This window comes from Lithobates pipiens, unplaced genomic scaffold (genome assembly GCF_037356315.1).
Source record: "Lithobates pipiens isolate NorthernLeopardFrog02 unplaced genomic scaffold, aLitPip1_a1.2 Scaffold_47, whole genome shotgun sequence".
NCBI classification, from domain to species: domain Eukaryota; kingdom Metazoa; phylum Chordata; class Amphibia; order Anura; family Ranidae; genus Lithobates; species Lithobates pipiens.
The window spans coordinates 3,611,457-3,633,533 of NW_027507871.1; the positions used below are offsets into that span (position 1 = coordinate 3,611,457).

General features: G+C 58.3%; 1 long non-coding RNA gene across 1 annotated transcript in view; it reads left to right on the forward strand.

Moving 5' to 3' along the window:
* Positions 1 to 19,981, forward strand: part of LOC143956952 (uncharacterized) — a 48,397-nt gene extending 28,416 nt beyond the window's left edge. The window contains exon 4 of the long non-coding RNA XR_013270025.1: positions 19,897 to 19,981. This is a non-coding gene — a long non-coding RNA (uncharacterized LOC143956952). The remainder of the gene's footprint in view (positions 1 to 19,896) is intronic.
* The last annotated feature ends 2,096 nt before the right edge of the window (positions 19,982 to 22,077 follow it).

The following is a 22,077-nucleotide window of genomic DNA, read 5'->3' on the forward strand; positions in this document are numbered from 1 at the left end:
TCCTTACACCACCCTGGCCAGTCCATACACCACCCTGGACAGTCCATACACCACCCTGGCCAGTCCGTATACCACCCTGGCTATATACCACTCTGGCCAGTCCATACACCACCCTGGCCTGTCCGTACACCACCCTGGCCTGTCCGTATACCACCCTGGCCAGTCCATACACCACCCTGGACAGTCCATACACCACCCTGGTCTGTCCGTACACCACCCTGGTCTGTCCATACACCACCTTGGCCAGTCCATACACAACCCTGGCCTGTCCATACACAACCCTGGCCAGTCCACACACCACCTTGGCCTGTCAATACACCACCCTGGCCTGTCCGTACACCACCCTGGCCTGTCCATACACCTCCCTGGCCAGTCCGTATACTACCCTGGCCAGTCCGTACACCACCCTGGTCTGTCCGTATACCACCCTGGCTATATACCACCCTAGCCAGTCCATGCACCACCCTGGCCTGTCCATACACCACCCTGGCCTGTCCATACACAACCCTGGCCAGTCCACACACCACCTTGGCCAGTCCATACACCACCCTGGCCAGTCCGTATACCACCCTGGCCTGTCCGTACACAACCCTGGCCTGTCCATACACCTCCCTGGCCAGTCCGTATACTACCCTGGCCAGTCCGTACACCACCCTAGCCTGTCCGTACACCACCCTGGCCTGTCCGTACACAACCCTGGCCTGTCCATACACCTCCCTGGCCAGTCCGTATACTACCCTGGCCAGTCCGTACACCACCCTAGCCAGTCCATACACCACCCTGGCCTGTCCATACACCACCCTGGCCAGTCCATACACCACCCTGGCCAGTCAATACACCACCCTGGCCAGTCAATACACCACCCTGGCCTGTCCATACACCACCCTGGCCTGTCCATACACCACCCTGGCCTGTCCTTACACCACCCTGGCCAGTCCATACACCACCCTGACCTGTCCATACACCACCCTGGCCTGTCCGAACACCACCCTGGCCTGTCCGTACACCACCCTGGCCTGTCCGAACACCACCCTGGCCTGTCCTTACACCACCCTGGCCTGTCCGAACACCACCCTGGCCAGTCCATACACCACCCTGGCCTGTCCATACACCACCCTGGCCTGTCCTTACACCACCCTGGCCAGTCCATACACCACCCTGGCCAGTCCGTATACCACCCTGGCCTGACCGTACACCACCTTGGCCTGTCCATACACCACCTTGGCCTGTCCATACACCACCCTGGCCTGTCCATACACCACCCTGGCCAGTCCATACACCACCCTGGCCAGTCCATACACCACCCTGGCCAGTCCATACACAAGCTTGGCCTGTCAATACACCACCCTGGCCAGTCCATACACCACCCTGGCCTGTCCATACACCACCCTGGCCTGTCCATACACCACCCTGGCCAGTCCGTACACCACCCTGGCCAGTCCATACACCACCCTGGCCAGTCAATACACCACCCTGGCCAGTCAATACACAACCCTGGCCTGTCCATGCACCACCCTGGCTATATACCACCCTGGCCAGTCCATACACCACCCTGGCCAGTCAATGCACCACCCTGGCCAGTCAATGCACCACCCTGGCCAGTCAATACACCACCCTGGCCTGTCCATACACCACCCTGGCCAGTCCATACACCACCCTGGCCTGTCAATACACCACCCTGGCCAGTCCGTATACCACCCTGACCTGTCCATACACCACCCTGGCTATATACCACCCTGGCCTGTCCGTACACCACCCTGGCCTGTCCATACACCACCCTGGCCTGTCCTTACACCACCCTGGCCAGTCCATACACCACCCTGGACAGTCCATAAACCACCCTGGCCAGTCCGTATACCACCCTGGCTATATACCACTCTGGCCTGTCCATACACCACCCTGGCCTGTCCATACACCACCCTGGCCTGTCCTTACACCACCCTGGACAGTCCATACACCACCCTGGCCAGTCCGTATACCACCCTGGCTATATACCACTCTGGCCAGTCCATACACCACCCTGGCCTGTCCATACACCACCCTGGCCTGTCCGAACACCACCCTGGCCTGTCCGTACACCACCCTGGCCTGTCCGTACACCACCCTGGTCTGTCCATACACCACCTTGACCTGTCCGTACACCACCCTGGCCTGTCCGTATACCACCCTGGCCAGTCCATACACCACCCTGGCCAGTCCATACACCACCCTGGCCAGTCCATACACCACCCTGGCCAGTCCGTATACCACCCTGGCCTGTCCGTACACAACCCTGGCCTGTCCGTACACAACCCTGGCCTGTCCGTACACCACCCTGGCCTGTCCATACACCACCCTGGCCAGTCCATACACCACCTTGGCCTGTCCATACACCACCTTGGCCTGTCCATACACCACCCTGGCCTGTCCATACACCACCTTGGCCTGTCCATACACCACCTTGGCCTGTCCATACACCACCTTGGCCTGTCCATACACCACCCTGGCCTGTCCGTACACCACCCTGGCCAGTCCATACACCACCCTTGCCAGTCCATACACAAGCTTGGCCTGTCAATACACCACCCTGGCCTGTCCATACACCACCCTGGCCTGTCCATACACCACCCTGGCCTGTCCTTACACCACCCTGGCCAGTCCATACACCACCCTGGACAGTCCATACACCACCCTGGCCAGTCCGTATACCACTCTGGCCAGTCCATACACCACCCTGGCCTGTCCGTACACCACCCTGGCCTGTCCGTATACCACCCTGGCCAGTCCATACACCACCCTGGCCTGTCCATACACAACCCTGGCCAGTCCACACACCACCTTGGCCTGTCAATACACCACCCTGGCCTGTCCGTACACCACCCTGGCCTGTCCATACACCTCCCTGGCCAGTCCGTATACTACCCTGGCCAGTCCGTACACCACCCTGGTCTGTCCGTATACCACCCTGGCTATATACCACCCTAGCCAGTCCATGCACCACCCTGGCCTGTCCATACACCACCCTGGCCTGTCCATACACAACCCTGGCCAGTCCACACACCACCTTGGCCTGTCAATACACCACCCTGGCCTGTCCGTACACCACCCTGGCCTGTCCATACACCTCCCTGGCCAGTCCGTATACTACCCTGGCCAGTCCGTACACCACCCTGGTCTGTCCGTATACCACCCTGGCTATATACCACCCTAGCCAGTCCATGCACCACCCTGGCCTGTCCATACACCACCCTGGCCTGTCCATACACAACCCTGGCCAGTCCACACACCACCTTGGCCAGTCCATACACCACCCTGGCCAGTCCGTATACCACCCTGGCCTGTCCGTACACAACCCTGGCCTGTCCATACACCTCCCTGGCCAGTCCGTATACTACCCTGGCCAGTCCGTACACCACCCTAGCCTGTCCGTACACCACCCTGGCCTGTCCGTACACAACCCTGGCCTGTCCATACACCTCCCTGGCCAGTCCGTATACTACCCTGGCCAGTCCGTACACCACCCTAGCCAGTCCATACACCACCCTGGCCTGTCCATACACCACCCTGGCCAGTCCATACACCACCCTGGCCAGTCAATACACCACCCTGGCCAGTCAATACACCACCCTGGCCTGTCCATACACCACCCTGGCCTGTCCATACACCACCCTTGCCTGTCCTTACACCACCCTGGCCAGTCCATACACCACCCTGACCTGTCCATACACCACCCTGGCCTGTCCGAACACCACCCTGGCCTGTCCGTACACCACCCTGGCCTGTCCTTACACCACCCTGGCCTGTCCGAACACCACCCTGGCCAGTCCATACACCACCCTGGCCTGTCCATACACCACCCTGACCTGTCCATACACCACCCTGGCCTGTCCGAACACCACCCTGGCCTGTCCGTACACCACCCTGGCCTGTCCGAACACCACCCTGGCCTGTCCTTACACCACCCTGGCCTGTCCGAACACCACCCTGGCCAGTCCGTACACCACCCTGGTCTGTCCATACACCACCTTGGCCAGTCCATACACCACCCTGGCCAGTCCGTATACCACCCTGGCCTGTCCATACACAACCCTGGCCTGTCCGTACACAACCCTGGCCTGCCCGTACACCACCCTGGCCGGTCCATACACCACCCTGGCCGGTCCATACACCACCCTGGCCGGTCCATACACCACCCTGGCCTGTCCATACACCACCTTGGCCTGTCCATACACCACCCTGGCCTGTCCATACACCACCCTGGCCTGTCCATACACCACCGTGGCCAGTTCATACACCACCCTGGCCAGTCCATACACCACCCTGGCCAGTCCATACACAAGCTTGGCCTGTCAATACACCACCCTGGCCAGTCCATACACCACCCTGGCCTGTCCATACACCACCCTGGCCTGTCCATACACCACCCTGGCCTGTCCGTACACCACCCTGGCCAGTCCGTACACCACCCTGGCCAGTCCGTATACCACCCTGGCCTTTCCATACACAACCCTGGCCTGTCCATACACAACCCTGGCCTGTCCATACACCACCCTGGCCAGTCCGTACACCACCCTGGCCTGTCCATACACCACCCTGGCCTGTCCATACACCACCCTGGCCTGTCCGTACACCACCCTGGCCTGTCCGTACACCACCCTGGCCTGTCCATACACCACCCTGGCCTGTCCATACACCACCCTGGCCTGTCCATACACCACCCTGGCCAGTCCATACGCCACCCTGTACACCACCCTGGCCAGTCCATACACCACCCTGGCCAGTCCGTACACCACCTTGGCCTGTCTATACACCACCTTGGCCTGTCCATACACCACCCTGGCCTGTCCATACACCACCCTGGCCAGTCCATACACCACCCTGGCCAGTCCATACACCACCCTGGCCAGTCCATACACAAGCTTGGCCTGTCAATACACCACCCTGGCCAGTCCATACACCACCCTGGCCTGTCCATACACCACCCTGGCCAGTCCGTACACCACCCTGGCCAGTCCATACACCACCCTGGCCAGTCAATACACCACCCTGGCCAGTCAATACACAACCCTGGCCTGTCCATGCACCACCCTGGCTATACACCACCCTGGCCAGTCAATGCACCACCCTGGCCAGTCAATGCACCACCCTGGCCAGTCAATACACCACCCTGGCCAGTCCATACACCACCCTGGCCTGTCAATACACCACCCTGGCCAGTCCGTATACCACCCTGACCTGTCCATACACCACCCTGGCTATATACCACTCTGGCCTGTCCATACACCACCCTGGCCTGTCCTTACACCACCCTGGACAGTCCATACACCACCCTGGCCAGTCCGTACACCACCCTGGCTATATACCACTCTGGCCTGTCCATACACCACCCTGGCCTGTCCATACACCACCCTGGCCTGTCCTTACACCACCCTGGACAGTCCATACACCACCCTGGCCAGTCCGTATACCACCCTGGCTATATACCACTCTGGCCAGTCCATACACCACCCTGGCCTGTCCATACACCACCCTGGCCTGTCCGAACACCACCCTGGCCTGTCCGTACACCACCCTGGCCTGTCCGTACACCACCCTGGTCTGTCCATACACCACCTTGACCTGTCCGTACACCACCCTGGCCTGTCCGTATACCACCCTGGCCAGTCCATACACCACCCTGGCCAGTCCATACACCACCCTGGCCAGTCCATACACCACCCTGGCCAGTCCATACACCACCCTGGCCAGTCCGTATACCACCCTGGCCTGTCCGTACACAACCCTGGCCTGTCCGTACACAACCCTGGCCTGTCCGTACACCACCCTGGCCTGTCCATACACCACCCTGGCCTGTCCATACACCACCCTGGCCTGTCCATACACCACCTTGGCCTGTCCATACACCACCTTGGCCTGTCCATACACCACCCTGGCCTGTCCATACACCACCTTGGCCTGTCCATACACCACCCTGGCCTGTCCATACACCACCCTTGCCAGTCCATACACAAGCTTGGCCTGTCAATACACCACCCTGGCCTGTCCATACACCACCCTGGCCTGTCCATACACCACCCTGGCCTGTCCTTACACCACCCTGGCCAGTCCATACACCACCCTGGACAGTCCATACACCACCCTGGCCAGTCCGTATACCACCCTGGCTATATACCACTCTGGCCAGTCCATACACCACCCTGGCCTGTCCGTACACCACCCTGGCCTGTCCGTATACCACCCTGGCCAGTCCATACACCACCCTGGACAGTCCATACACCACCCTGGTCTGTCCGTACACCACCCTGGTCTGTCCATACACCACCTTGGCCAGTCCATACACAACCCTGGCCTGTCCATACACAACCCTGGCCAGTCCACACACCACCTTGGCCTGTCAATACACCACCCTGGCCTGTCCGTACACCACCCTGGCCTGTCCATACACCTCCCTGGCCAGTCCGTATACTACCCTGGCCAGTCCGTACACCACCCTGGTCTGTCCGTATACCACCCTGGCTATATACCACCCTAGCCAGTCCATGCACCACCCTGGCCTGTCCATACACCACCCTGGCCTGTCCATACACAACCCTGGCCAGTCCACACACCACCTTGGCCAGTCCATACACCACCCTGGCCAGTCCGTATACCACCCTGGCCTGTCCGTACACAACCCTGGCCTGTCCATACACCTCCCTGGCCAGTCCGTATACTACCCTGGCCAGTCCGTACACCACCCTAGCCTGTCCGTACACCACCCTGGCCTGTCCGTACACAACCCTGGCCTGTCCATTCACCTCCCTGGCCAGTCCGTATACTACCCTGGCCAGTCCGTACACCACCCTAGCCAGTCCATACACCACCCTGGCCTGTCCATACACCACCCTGGCCAGTCCATACACCACCCTGGCCAGTCAATACACCACCCTGGCCAGTCAATACACCACCCTGGCCTGTCCATACACCACCCTGGCCTGTCCATACACCACCCTGGCCTGTCCTTACACCACCCTGGCCAGTCCATACACCACCCTGACCTGTCCATACACCACCCTGGCCTGTCCGAACACCACCCTGGCCTGTCCGTACACCACCCTGGCCTGTCCGAACACCACCCTGGCCTGTCCGAACACCACCCTGGCCTGTCCGAACACCACCCTGGCCAGTCCATACACCACCCTGGCCTGTCCATACACCACCCTGGCCTGTCCTTACACCACCCTGGCCAGTCCATACACCACCCTGGCCAGTCCGTATACCACCCTGGCCTGACCGTACACCACCTTGGCCTGTCCATACACCACCTTGGCCTGTCCATACACCACCCTGGCCTGTCCATACACCACCCTGGCCAGTCCATACACCACCCTGGCCAGTCCATACACCACCCTGGCCAGTCCATACACAAGCTTGGCCTGTCAATACACCACCCTGGCCAGTCCATACACCACCCTGGCCTGTCCATACACCACCCTGGCCTGTCCATACACCACCCTGGCCAGTCCGTACACCACCCTGGCCAGTCCATACACCACCCTGGCCAGTCAATACACCACCCTGGCCAGTCAATACACAACCCTGGCCTGTCCATGCACCACCCTGGCTATATACCACCCTGGCCAGTCCATACACCACCCTGGCCAGTCAATGCACCACCCTGGCCAGTCAATGCACCACCCTGGCCAGTCAATACACCACCCTGGCCTGTCCATACACCACCCTGGCCAGTCCATACACCACCCTGGCCTGTCAATACACCACCCTGGCCAGTCCGTATACCACCCTGACCTGTCCATACACCACCCTGGCTATATACCACCCTGGCCTGTCCGTACACCACCCTGGCCTGTCCATACACCACCCTGGCCTGTCCTTACACCACCCTGGCCAGTCCATACACCACCCTGGACAGTCCATAAACCACCCTGGCCAGTCCGTATACCACCCTGGCTATATACCACTCTGGCCTGTCCATACACCACCCTGGCCTGTCCATACACCACCCTGGCCTGTCCTTACACCACCCTGGACAGTCCATACACCACCCTGGCCAGTCCGTATACCACCCTGGCTATATACCACTCTGGCCAGTCCATACACCACCCTGGCCTGTCCATACACCACCCTGGCCTGTCCGAACACCACCCTGGCCTGTCCGTACACCACCCTGGCCTGTCCGTACACCACCCTGGTCTGTCCATACACCACCTTGACCTGTCCGTACACCACCCTGGCCTGTCCGTATACCACCCTGGCCAGTCCATACACCACCCTGGCCAGTCCATACACCACCCTGGCCAGTCCATACACCACCCTGGCCAGTCCGTATACCACCCTGGCCTGTCCGTACACAACCCTGGCCTGTCCGTACACAACCCTGGCCTGTCCGTACACCACCCTGGCCTGTCCATACACCACCCTGGCCAGTCCATACACCACCTTGGCCTGTCCATACACCACCTTGGCCTGTCCATACACCACCCTGGCCTGTCCATACACCACCTTGGCCTGTCCATACACCACCTTGGCCTGTCCATACACCACCTTGGCCTGTCCATACACCACCCTGGCCTGTCCGTACACCACCCTGGCCAGTCCATACACCACCCTTGCCAGTCCATACACAAGCTTGGCCTGTCAATACACCACCCTGGCCTGTCCATACACCACCCTGGCCTGTCCATACACCACCCTGGCCTGTCCTTACACCACCCTGGCCAGTCCATACACCACCCTGGACAGTCCATACACCACCCTGGCCAGTCCGTATACCACTCTGGCCAGTCCATACACCACCCTGGCCTGTCCGTACACCACCCTGGCCTGTCCGTATACCACCCTGGCCAGTCCATACACCACCCTGGCCTGTCCATACACAACCCTGGCCAGTCCACACACCACCTTGGCCTGTCAATACACCACCCTGGCCTGTCCGTACACCACCCTGGCCTGTCCATACACCTCCCTGGCCAGTCCGTATACTACCCTGGCCAGTCCGTACACCACCCTGGTCTGTCCGTATACCACCCTGGCTATATACCACCCTAGCCAGTCCATGCACCACCCTGGCCTGTCCATACACCACCCTGGCCTGTCCATACACAACCCTGGCCAGTCCACACACCACCTTGGCCTGTCAATACACCACCCTGGCCTGTCCGTACACCACCCTGGCCTGTCCATACACCTCCCTGGCCAGTCCGTATACTACCCTGGCCAGTCCGTACACCACCCTGGTCTGTCCGTATACCACCCTGGCTATATACCACCCTAGCCAGTCCATGCACCACCCTGGCCTGTCCATACACCACCCTGGCCTGTCCATACACAACCCTGGCCAGTCCACACACCACCTTGGCCAGTCCATACACCACCCTGGCCAGTCCGTATACCACCCTGGCCTGTCCGTACACAACCCTGGCCTGTCCATACACCTCCCTGGCCAGTCCGTATACTACCCTGGCCAGTCCGTACACCACCCTAGCCTGTCCGTACACCACCCTGGCCTGTCCGTACACAACCCTGGCCTGTCCATACACCTCCCTGGCCAGTCCGTATACTACCCTGGCCAGTCCGTACACCACCCTAGCCAGTCCATACACCACCCTGGCCTGTCCATACACCACCCTGGCCAGTCCATACACCACCCTGGCCAGTCAATACACCACCCTGGCCAGTCAATACACCACCCTGGCCTGTCCATACACCACCCTGGCCTGTCCATACACCACCCTTGCCTGTCCTTACACCACCCTGGCCAGTCCATACACCACCCTGACCTGTCCATACACCACCCTGGCCTGTCCGAACACCACCCTGGCCTGTCCGTACACCACCCTGGCCTGTCCTTACACCACCCTGGCCTGTCCGAACACCACCCTGGCCAGTCCATACACCACCCTGGCCTGTCCATACACCACCCTGACCTGTCCATACACCACCCTGGCCTGTCCGAACACCACCCTGGCCTGTCCGTACACCACCCTGGCCTGTCCGAACACCACCCTGGCCTGTCCTTACACCACCCTGGCCTGTCCGAACACCACCCTGGCCAGTCCGTACACCACCCTGGTCTGTCCATACACCACCTTGGCCAGTCCATACACCACCCTGGCCAGTCCGTATACCACCCTGGCCTGTCCATACACAACCCTGGCCTGTCCGTACACAACCCTGGCCTGCCCGTACACCACCCTGGCCGGTCCATACACCACCCTGGCCGGTCCATACACCACCCTGGCCGGTCCATACACCACCCTGGCCTGTCCATACACCACCTTGGCCTGTCCATACACCACCCTGGCCTGTCCATACACCACCCTGGCCTGTCCATACACCACCGTGGCCAGTTCATACACCACCCTGGCCAGTCCATACACCACCCTGGCCAGTCCATACACAAGCTTGGCCTGTCAATACACCACCCTGGCCAGTCCATACACCACCCTGGCCTGTCCATACACCACCCTGGCCTGTCCATACACCACCCTGGCCTGTCCGTACACCACCCTGGCCAGTCCGTACACCACCCTGGCCAGTCCGTATACCACCCTGGCCTTTCCATACACAACCCTGGCCTGTCCATACACAACCCTGGCCTGTCCATACACCACCCTGGCCAGTCCGTACACCACCCTGGCCTGTCCATACACCACCCTGGCCTGTCCATACACCACCCTGGCCTGTCCGTACACCACCCTGGCCTGTCCGTACACCACCCTGGCCTGTCCATACACCACCCTGGCCTGTCCATACACCACCCTGGCCTGTCCATACACCACCCTGGCCAGTCCATACGCCACCCTGTACACCACCCTGGCCAGTCCATACACCACCCTGGCCAGTCCGTACACCACCTTGGCCTGTCTATACACCACCTTGGCCTGTCCATACACCACCCTGGCCTGTCCATACACCACCCTGGCCAGTCCATACACCACCCTGGCCAGTCCATACACCACCCTGGCCAGTCCATACACAAGCTTGGCCTGTCAATACACCACCCTGGCCAGTCCATACACCACCCTGGCCTGTCCATACACCACCCTGGCCAGTCCGTACACCACCCTGGCCAGTCCATACACCACCCTGGCCAGTCAATACACCACCCTGGCCAGTCAATACACAACCCTGGCCTGTCCATGCACCACCCTGGCTATACACCACCCTGGCCAGTCAATGCACCACCCTGGCCAGTCAATGCACCACCCTGGCCAGTCAATACACCACCCTGGCCAGTCCATACACCACCCTGGCCTGTCAATACACCACCCTGGCCAGTCCGTATACCACCCTGACCTGTCCATACACCACCCTGGCTATATACCACTCTGGCCTGTCCATACACCACCCTGGCCTGTCCTTACACCACCCTGGACAGTCCATACACCACCCTGGCCAGTCCGTATACCACCCTGGCTATATACCACTCTGGCCAGTCCATACACCACCCTGGCCTGTCCATACACCACCCTGGCCTGTCCGAACACCACCCTGGCCTGTCCGTACACCACCCTGGCCTGTCCGTACACCACCCTGGTCTGTCCATACACCACCTTGACCTGTCCGTACACCACCCTGGTCTGTCTATACACCACCCTGGCCTGTCCATACACCTCCCTGGCCTGTCCATACACCACCCTGGCCTGTCCATACACCACCCTGGCCAGTCCATACACCACCCTGGCCTGTCCATACACAACCCTGGCCTGTCCGTACACCACCCTGGCCTTTCCATACACCACCCTGGCCTGTCCATACACCACCCTGGCCTGTCCATACACCACCCTGGCCAGTCCATACACCACCCTGGCCTGTCCATACACAACCCTGGCCTGTCCGTACACCACCCTGGCCTGTCCGTACACAACCCTGGCCTGTCCGTACACCACCCTGGCCTGTCCGTATACCACCCTGGCCAGTCCATACACCACCCTGGCCAGTCCATACACCACCCTGGCCAGTCCATACACCACCCTGGCCAGTCCGTATACCACCCTGGCCTGTCCGTACACAACCCTGGCCTGTCCTTACACCACCCTGGCCAGTCCGTATACCACCCTGGCCTGTCCGTACACAACCCTGGCCTGTCCGTACACCACCCTGGCCTGTCCATACACCACCCTGGCCTGTCCATACACCACCTTGGCCTGTCCATACACCACCTTGGCCTGTCCATACACCACCCTGGCCTGTCCATACACCACCCTGGCCAGTCCATACACCACCTTGGCCTGTCCATACACCACCCTGGCCTGTCCATACACCACCCTGGCCAGTCCATACACAAGCTTGGCCTGTCAATACACCACCCTGGCCTGTCCATACACCACCCTGGCCTGTCCATACACCACCCTGGCCTGTCCATACACCACCCTGGCCTGTCCATACACCACCCTGGCCTGTCCATACACCACCCTGGCCTGTCCATACACCACCCTGGCCTGTCCTTACACCACCCTGGCCAGTTCATACACCACCCTGGACAGTCCATACACCACCCTGGCCAGTCCGTATACCACCCTGGCTATATACCACTCTGGCCAGTCCATACACCACCCTGGCCTGTCCGTACACCACCCTGGCCTGTCCGTACACCACCCTGGTCTGTCCATACACCACCTTGGCCAGTCCATACACAACCCTGGCCTGTCCATACACAACCCTGGCCAGTCCACACACCACCTTGGCCTGTCAATACACCACCCTGGCCTGTCCGTACACCACCCTGGCCTGTCCATACACCTCCCTGGCCAGTCCGTATACTACCCTGGCCTGTCCATACACAACCCTGGCCAGTCCACACACCACCTTGGCCAGTCCATACACCACCCTGGCCAGTCCGTATACCACCCTGGCCTGTCCGTACACAACCCTGGCCTGTCCATACACCTCCCTGGCCAGTCCGTATACTACCCTGGCCAGTCCGTACACCACCCTAGCCTGTCCGTACACCACCCTGGTCTGTCCGTATACCACCCTAGCCAGTCCATACACCACCCTGGCCTGTCCATACACCACCCTGGCCAGTCCATACACCACCCTGGCCAGTCAATACACCACCCTGGCCAGTCAATACACCACCCTGGCCTGTCCATACACCACCCTGGCCTGTCCATACACCACCCTGGCCTGTCCTTACACCACCCTGGCCAGTCCATACACCACCCTGGCCAGTCAATACACCACCCTGGCCTGTCCATACACCACCCTGGCCTGTCCATACACCACCCTGGCCAGTCAATACACCACCCTGGCCAGTCAATACACCACCCTGGCCTGTCCATACACCACCCTGGCCTGTCCATACACCACCCTGGCCTGTCCTTACACCACCCTGACCTGTCCATACACCACCCTGGCCTGTCCGAACACCACCCTGGCCTGTCCTTACACCACCCTGGCCTGTCCGAACACCACCCTGGCCTGTCCGTACACCACCCTGGTCTGTCCATACACCACCTTGGCCAGTCCATACACCACCCTGGCCAGTCCGTATACCACCCTGGCCTGTCCGTACACAACCCTGGCCTGTCCGTACACAACCCTGGCCTGTCCGTACACCACCCTGGCCGGTCCATACACCACCCTGGCCTGTCCATACACCACCCTGGCCTGTCCATACACCACCGTGGCCAGTTCATACACCACCCTGGCCAGTCCATACACCACCCTGGCCAGTCCATACACAAGCTTGGCCTGTCAATACACCACCCTGGCCAGTCCATACACCACCCTGGCCTGTCCATATACCACCCTGGCCTGTCCATACACCACCCTGGCCTGTCCGTACACCACCCTGGCCAGTCCGTACACCACCCTGGCCAGTCCGTATACCACCCTGGCCTTTCCATACACAACCCTGGCCTGTCCATACACCACCCTGGCCTGTCCATACACCACCCTGGCCTGTCCATACACAACCCTGGCCTGTCCATACACCACCCTGGCCAGTCCATACGCCACCCTGTACACCACCCTGGCCAGTCCATACACCACCCTGGCCAGTCCGTATACCACCCTGGCCTGTCTATACACCACCTTGGCCTGTCTATACACCACCTTGGCCTGTCCATACACCACCCTGGCCTGTCCATACACCACCCTGGCCAGTCCATACACCACCCTGGCCAGTCCATACACCACCCTGGCCAGTCCATACACCACCCTGGCCAGTCCATACACAAGCTTGGCCTGTCAATACACCACCCTGGCCAGTCCATACACCACCCTGGCCTGTCCATACACCACCCTGGCCTGTCCATACACCACCCTTGCCAGTCCGTACACCACCCTGGCCAGTCCATACACCACCCTGGCCAGTCAATACACCACCCTGGCCAGTCAATACACAACCCTGGCCTGTCCATGCACCACCCTGGCCAGTCCATACACCACCCTGGCCAGTCAATGCACCACCCTGGCCAGTCAATGCACCACCCTGGCCAGTCAATGCACCACCCTGGCCAGTCAATACACCACCCTGGCCTGTTCATACACCACCCTGGCCTGTTCATACACCACCCTGGCCAGTCCATACACCACCCTGGCCTGTCAATACACCACCCTGGCCAGTCCGTATACCACCCTGACCTGTCCATACACCACCCTGGCTATATACCACCCTGGCCTGTCCGTACACCACCCTGGCCTCTCCATACACCACCCTGGCCTGTCCGTACACCACCCTGGCCTCTCCATACACCACCCTGGCCAGTCCGTATACTACCCTGGCTATATATCACCCTGGCTGGTCTATACACAAGCTTGGCCTGTCAATACACCACCCTGGCCAGTCCATACACCACCCTGGCCTGTCCATACACCACCCTGGCCTGTCCATACACCACCCTGGCCTGTCCGTACACCACCCTGGCCAGTCCGTACACCACCCTGGCCAGTCCGTATACCACCCTGGCCTTTCCATACACAACCCTGGCCTGTCCATACACCACCCTGGCCTGTCCATACACAACCCTGGCCTGTCCATACACCACCCTGGCCAGTCCGTACACCACCCTGGCCTGTCCATACACCACCCTGGCCTGTCCATACACCACCCTGGCCTGTCCGTACACCACCCTGGCCTGTCCGTACACCACCCTGGCCTGTCCATACACCACCCTGGCCTGTCCATACACAACCCTGGCCTGTCCATACACAACCCTGGCCTGTCCATACACCACCCTGGCCAGTCCATACGCCACCCTGTACACCACCCTGGCCAGTCCATACACCACCCTGGCCAGTCCGTATACCACCCTGGCCTGTCCGTACACCACCTTGGCCTGTCTATACACCACCTTGGCCTGTCCATACACCACCCTGGCCTGTCCATACACCACCCTGGCCAGTCCATACACCACCCTGGCCAGTCCATACACCACCCTGGCCAGTCCATACACAAGCTTGGCCTGTCAATACACCACCCTGGCCAGTCCATACACCACCCTGGCCAGTCCGTACACCACCCTGGCCAGTCCGTACACCACCCTGGCCAGTCCGTACACCACCCTGGCCAGTCCATACACCACCCTGGCCAGTCAATACACCACCCTGGCCAGTCAATACACAACCCTGGCCTGTCCATGCACCACCCTGGCTATACACCACCCTGGCCAGTCAATGCACCACCCTGGCCAGTCAATGCACCACCCTGGCCAGTCAATACACCACCCTGGCCTGTCCATACACCACCCTGGCCAGTCCATACACCACCCTGGCCTGTCAATACACCACCCTGGCCAGTCCGTATACCACCCTGACCTGTCCATACACCACCCTGGCCTGTCCATACACCACCCTGGCTATATACCACCCTGGCCTGTCCGTACACCACCCTGGCCTCTCCATACACCACCCTGGCCTGTCCGTACACCACCCTGGCCTCTCCATACACCACCCTGGCCAGTCCGTATACTACCCTGGCTATATATCACCCTGGCCATACACTATCCTAGCCTGTCCATACACTATCCTAGCCTGTCCATACACTATCCTAGCCTGTCCATACACCTGTGGACCAAGGCTGATGTGAGGAACGAGCTGGTGTCACCACTATCTCCACCCCGCCACCTCCACTGTATACATGGGCAGGGGAAAGGGGGTGGAGTCAAGGCGGGAGCCAAGTGAGGGGGCGGCATAACGAGGTTTTGCCTAGGGTGTCAAAAATCCTTGCACCAGCCCTGCCTCCTAGCACCTCCCCCACAACATTACATCATTCTCCTCTGCCCCGCCCTTAACTATTTAGCTCCACCCACTCCTCAGTCTAAATTCTCCTACACTGAGAGATTAGATGAGTCCCCTCCCACATAATGTCCCCGGCTCCGCCTCCTGCACAGGCTGATAGGTTCATGGAGCCTTCACTAACATGGCGGACCGCCCACAAGTCCTGGTCCAGTGAGGAGCAGTCATTGGTTGCTAGGGATGCCGATATGCCTAGCAACCAATGACTTTACATGCCTGCTGTGTGCCCTGCAGCACATTTCTCCTGCCTGCCAGGCTACAGGGACTTCTCCTACAGGTACACTGAGCTCTGTGATGGGGCAACTGATCTATGGGGGTACTCTGATGGGGCAATTAATCTATGGGGGCACTGTGATGGGGCAACTATTTTATGGGGAGCATTGTGATGGGGCAACTAATCTTTAGCGGGCACTGTGATGGGGCAACTAATTTATGGGGGGCACCGTGATGGGGCAACTAATCTTTAGCGGGCACTGTGATGGGGCAACTAATCTATGGGGGGCACTTTGATGGGGCAACTAATCTATGGGGGGCACTTTGATGGGGCAACTAATCTATGGGGGTACTCTGATGGGGCAACTAATCTATGGGGGGCATGGTGATGAGGCAACTAATCTTTAGTGGGCACTGTGATGGGTAACTAATCTTTGGGGGCACTTTGAACGGGGCAACTATACTATGGGGGGCACTGTGATGGGGCAATTAATCTAAGTGGACACTGTGATGGGGCAAATAATCTATGGGGAGCACTGTGATGGGGCAACTAATCTATAGCGGGCACTGTGATGGGGCAACTAATCTATGGGTGGCACGGTGATGAGGCAACTAATCTATGGGAGTAGTTTGATGGGGCAACTAATCTATATGGACACTGTGATGGGGCAATTAATCTATGGGGGGCACTGTGATGGGGCAACTTATCTATGGGGGGCACTGTGATGGGGCAACTAATCTATGGGAGAAGTTTGATTGGGGCAATTTATCTATGGGGGCACTGTGATGAGGCAAATAATATATGGGGGGCACTGTGATGGGGCAACTAATCTATGGGGGGCACGGTCATGAGGCAACTAATCTATGGGAGTAGTTTGATGGGGCGACTAATCTATGGGGACACTGTGATGGGGCAACTAATCTATGGGGGTACTCTGATGGGGCAACTAATCTATGGGGGGCACAGTGATGGGGCAACTAATCTTTAGCAGGCAATGTGATGGGGTAATTAATCTTTGGGGGCACTTTGATGGGGCAACTAATCTATGGAGGCAGTTTAATGGGGCAATTCATCTATGTGGACACTGTGATGGGGGCAACAGATCTATGGGGGCACTGTGATGTGGCAACTAATCTATGGGGGGATACTTTGATGAGGCAACTAATCTATGGGAGTAGTTTGATGGGGCAACTAATCTGTTGGGGGCACGGTGATAAGGCAAATAATCTATGGGAGTAGTTTGATGGGGCAATTAATCTAAGTGGACACTGTGATGGGGCAACTAATCTATGGGGGGCACTGTGATGGGGCAACTTATCTATGGGGTACTCTGATGGGGCAACTAATCTATGGGGGGCACGGTGATGGGGCAACTAATCTATGGGGGGCACTGTGATGAGGCAAATAATCTATGGGGGCAGTCTGATGGGGCAATTAATCTAAGTGGACACTGTGATGGGGCAACTAATCTATAGGGGCACTGTGATGGGGAAACTAATCTATGGAGGCAGTTTGATGGGGCAATTAATCTAAGTGGACACTGTAATGGGGCACTGCGATGTGGCAACAGATCTATGGGGGCACTGTGATGGGGCAACTAATCTATGGGGGCACTGTGATGGGGCAACTAATCTATGGGGGCAATGTGATGGGGCAACTAATCTATGGGGGCACTGAGATGGGGCAACTTATCTATGGGGGGCACTGTGATGGGGCAATTAATCTATGGGGGTACTCTGATGGGGCAACTAATCTATGGGAGGCACGGTGATGGGGCAACTAATCTATGGGGGGCACGGTGATGGGGCAACTAATCTTTAGCAGGCACTGTGATGGGGTAACTAATCTTTGGGGGCACTTTTATGGGGCAACTAATCTATGGGAGCAGTTTGATTGGGGCAATTCCACTATGGGGGGCACAGTGATGAGGCAAATAATATATGGGGGCACTGTGATGGGGCAACTAATCTATGGGGGCACTGTGATGGGGCAACTAATCTATGGGGGCACTGTGATGGGGCAACTAATCTATGGAGGCAGTTTGATGGGGTAATTAATCTAAGTGGACACTGTGATGGGGCAACTAATCTATGGGGAGCTTTGTGATGTGGCAACTGATCTATGGGGGGCACTGTGATGGGGCAACTAATCTATGGGGGGCACTGTGATGAGTCAACTAATCTATGGGGGGCACTGTGATGAGTCAACTAATCTATGGGGGGCACAGTGATGAGGCAACTAATCTATGGGAGTAGTTTGATGTGGCAACTAATCTATGGGGACACTGTGATGGGGCAACTAATATTTAGCGGACACTGTGATGGGGCAACTAATCTATGGGGGGCACTGTGATGGGGCATCATATCTATGGGGGGCACTGTGATGGGGCAACTAATCTATGGGGGTACTCTGATGGGGCAACTAATCTATGGGGGGCACGGTGATGGGGCAACTAATGTTTAGCGGACACTGTGATGGGGTAATTACTCTTTGGGGGCACTTTGATGGGGCAACTAATCTATGGGAGCAGTTTGATTGGGGCAATTCATCTATGGGGGCACTGTGATGGGGCAACTAATCTATGGGGGGCACAATGATGAGGCAAATAATATATGGGGGGCGCTGTGATGGGGCAACTAATCTATGGGGGCACTGTGATGGGGCAACTAATCTATGGAGGCATTTGATGGGACAATTAATCTAAATCGACACTGTGATGGGGCAACTAATCTTTGGGGGTACTCTGGTGGGGCAACTAATCTATGGGGGGCACGGTGATGGTTTAACTAATCTTTAGCGGGCACTGAGATGGGGTAACTAATCTATTGGGGCACTTTGATGGGGCAACTAATCTATGGGGGCACTGTGATGGGGCAAGTGATCTATGGGGACACTCTGATGGGGTGATTTGTGGGGGTACACGGATGGGGCCAACTGATTTATGGGGTTATCCGATATACAGAAATGTACTATACTGCAGCTGAGCGGTCCTTAGATATGGTGGCTGCATTTGTTTTCTTTTTCCTTTGTCTTCCATCCTGCCAGTAACTCACTTCCTGTCCTAGGGTGACAACACTCACTGTACTGAGTCTATGGAGACGTTGTGTTGTCACCGTCGGATAGAAAGTGTGTTTGGACTACAGAATACTCCCCCTGTCTATAACATAGTGAGGTGATGTTTTGTAGTCCGTATAGAGAACTGGGACTGAAAACAGACCAGAGACAACGAGAGCAGAAAGTTCTGAGCTCTGTATATTTCCGGCAGGATGAAAAGTGACATTTTTGCACTAGTAGAAGGGATAGAAGAAGAGGGAATATTCTATTTCTTCATGCAGACCTGTGAAGTTGCTGAGAGGTCCCCTTTAAGGTCGGCCTGGAGTGGGGCTCTGAAGCCGTGATTGTTGAGCTCTTCTTGTCCAGGATAGGGACTCTGACGTCTTCCCTTCTTCTTGTCACAGGAAGAATACCTGAGCTCCTTGTTCAGTGAATATAAAGAGAAAGATGGAGCAACAAAGAGCCTGCCGAAGATCCTCCAAGGGTAAGTACTAGCAGATAACTGCCCCCGCTTCCCCACAGCGACACACTTTATTCTCTATGAAATCTGCTGGTAGAATGGAAATAACCTTGCCTTAAGTCTACCCCCGAGCAGCGGAAATATTCTGGTCATTACTGGGCATGGACACGTCGTTGCCTCCCCTTTCCAACCCTCTGACCACCCCATTGGTCTGTGAAGCTTCCTGTCATACATGTACTGCATTATGACCACTAGATGGAGCTGCAGATCATCCTTATTTCCTTATTCCTGCTGGGGGGACGTCAGTGTCAGGATGGGGGGTGTCGGTGTAATATTCCTGGGGGGACGTCAGTGTCGGGATGGGGGGTGTCGGTGTAATATTCCTGGGGGGACGTCAGCGTCAGGATGGGGGGGTGTCGGTGTAGTATTCCTGGGGAGATGTCAGTGTCAGGATGGGGGGTGTCGGTGTAATATTCCTGGGGGGATGTCAGTGTCAGGATGGGGGGTGTCGGTGTAATATTCCTGGGGGGATGTCAGTGTCAGGATGGGGGGTGTCGGTGTAATATTCCTGGGGGGACGTCAGTGTCAGGATGGGGGGTGTTGGTGTAATATTCCTGGGGAGATGTCAGTGTCAGGATGGGGGTGTCGGTGTAATATTCCTGGGGGGACGTCAGTGTCAGGATGGGGGGTGTTGGTGTAATATTCCTGGGGGGACGTCAGTGTCAGGATGGGGGGTGTCGGTGTAATATTCCTGGGGGGACATCAGTGTCAGGATGGGGGGGTGTCGGTGTAGTATTCCTGGGGAGATGTCAGTGTCAGGATGGGGGGGTGTCGGTGTAATATTCCTGGGGGGACATCAGTGTCAGGATGGGGGGTGTCGGTGTAATATTCCTGGGGAGATGTCAGTGTCAGGATGGGGGGTGTCGGTGTAATATTCCTGGGGGGACGTCAGTGTCGGGATGGGGGGTGTCGGTGTAATATTCCTGGGGGGACATCAGTGTCAGGATGGGGGGGTGTCGGTGTAATATTCCTGGGGGGACATCAGTGTCAGGATGGGGGGGTGTCGGTGTAATATTCCTGGGGGGACGTCAGTGTCAGGATGGGGGGTGTCGGTGTAATATTCCTGGGGAGATGTCAGTGTCAGGATGGGGGGTGTTGGTGTAATATTCCTGGGGGGACGTCAGTGTCAGGATGGGGGGTGTCGGTGTAATATTCCTGGGGGGACATCAGTGTCAGGATGGGGGGGTGTCGGTGTAGTATTCCTGGGGAGATGTCAGTGTCAGGATGGGGGGGTGTCGGTGTAATATTCCTGGGGGGACATCAGTGTCAGGATGGGGGGTGTCGGTGTAATATTCCTGGGGAGATGTCAGTGTCAGGATGGGGGGTGTCGGTGTAATATTCCTGGGGGGACGTCAGTGTCGGGATGGGGGGTGTCGGTGTAATATTCCTGGGGGGACATCAGTGTCAGGATGGGGGGGTGTCGGTGTAATATTCCTGGGGGGACATCAGTGTCAGGATGGGGGGGTGTCGGTGTAATATTCCTGGGGGGACGTCAGTGTCAGGATGGGGGGTGTCGGTGTAATATTCCTGGGGGGACGTCAGTGTCAGGATGGGGGGTGTCGGTGTAATATTCCTGGGGGGACGTCAGTGTCGGGATGGGGGGGTGTTGGTGTAATATTCCTGGGGGGGACGTCAGTGTCAGGATGGGGGGTGTCGGATTTAATATTCCTGGGGGGACGTCAGTGTCAGGATGGGGGGGTGTCGGTGTAATATTCCTGGGGGGACGTCAGTGTCAGGATGGGGGGGTGTCGGTGTAATATTCCTGGGGGGACGTCAGTGTCAGGATGGGGGGGTGTCGGTGTAATATTCCTGGGGGGACATCAGTGTCAGGATGGGGGGGTGTCGGTGTAATATTTCTGGGGGGAAGTCAGTGTCAGGATGGGGGGTGTCGGTGTAATATTCCTGGGGGGACGTCAGTGTCAGGATGGGGGGGTGTCGGTGTAATATTCCTGGGGGGACGTCAGTGTCAGGATGGGGGGGTGTCGGTGTAATATTCCTGGGGGGACGTCAGTGTCAGGATGGGGGGGTGTCGGTGTAATATTCCTGGGGGGACGTCAGTGTCAGG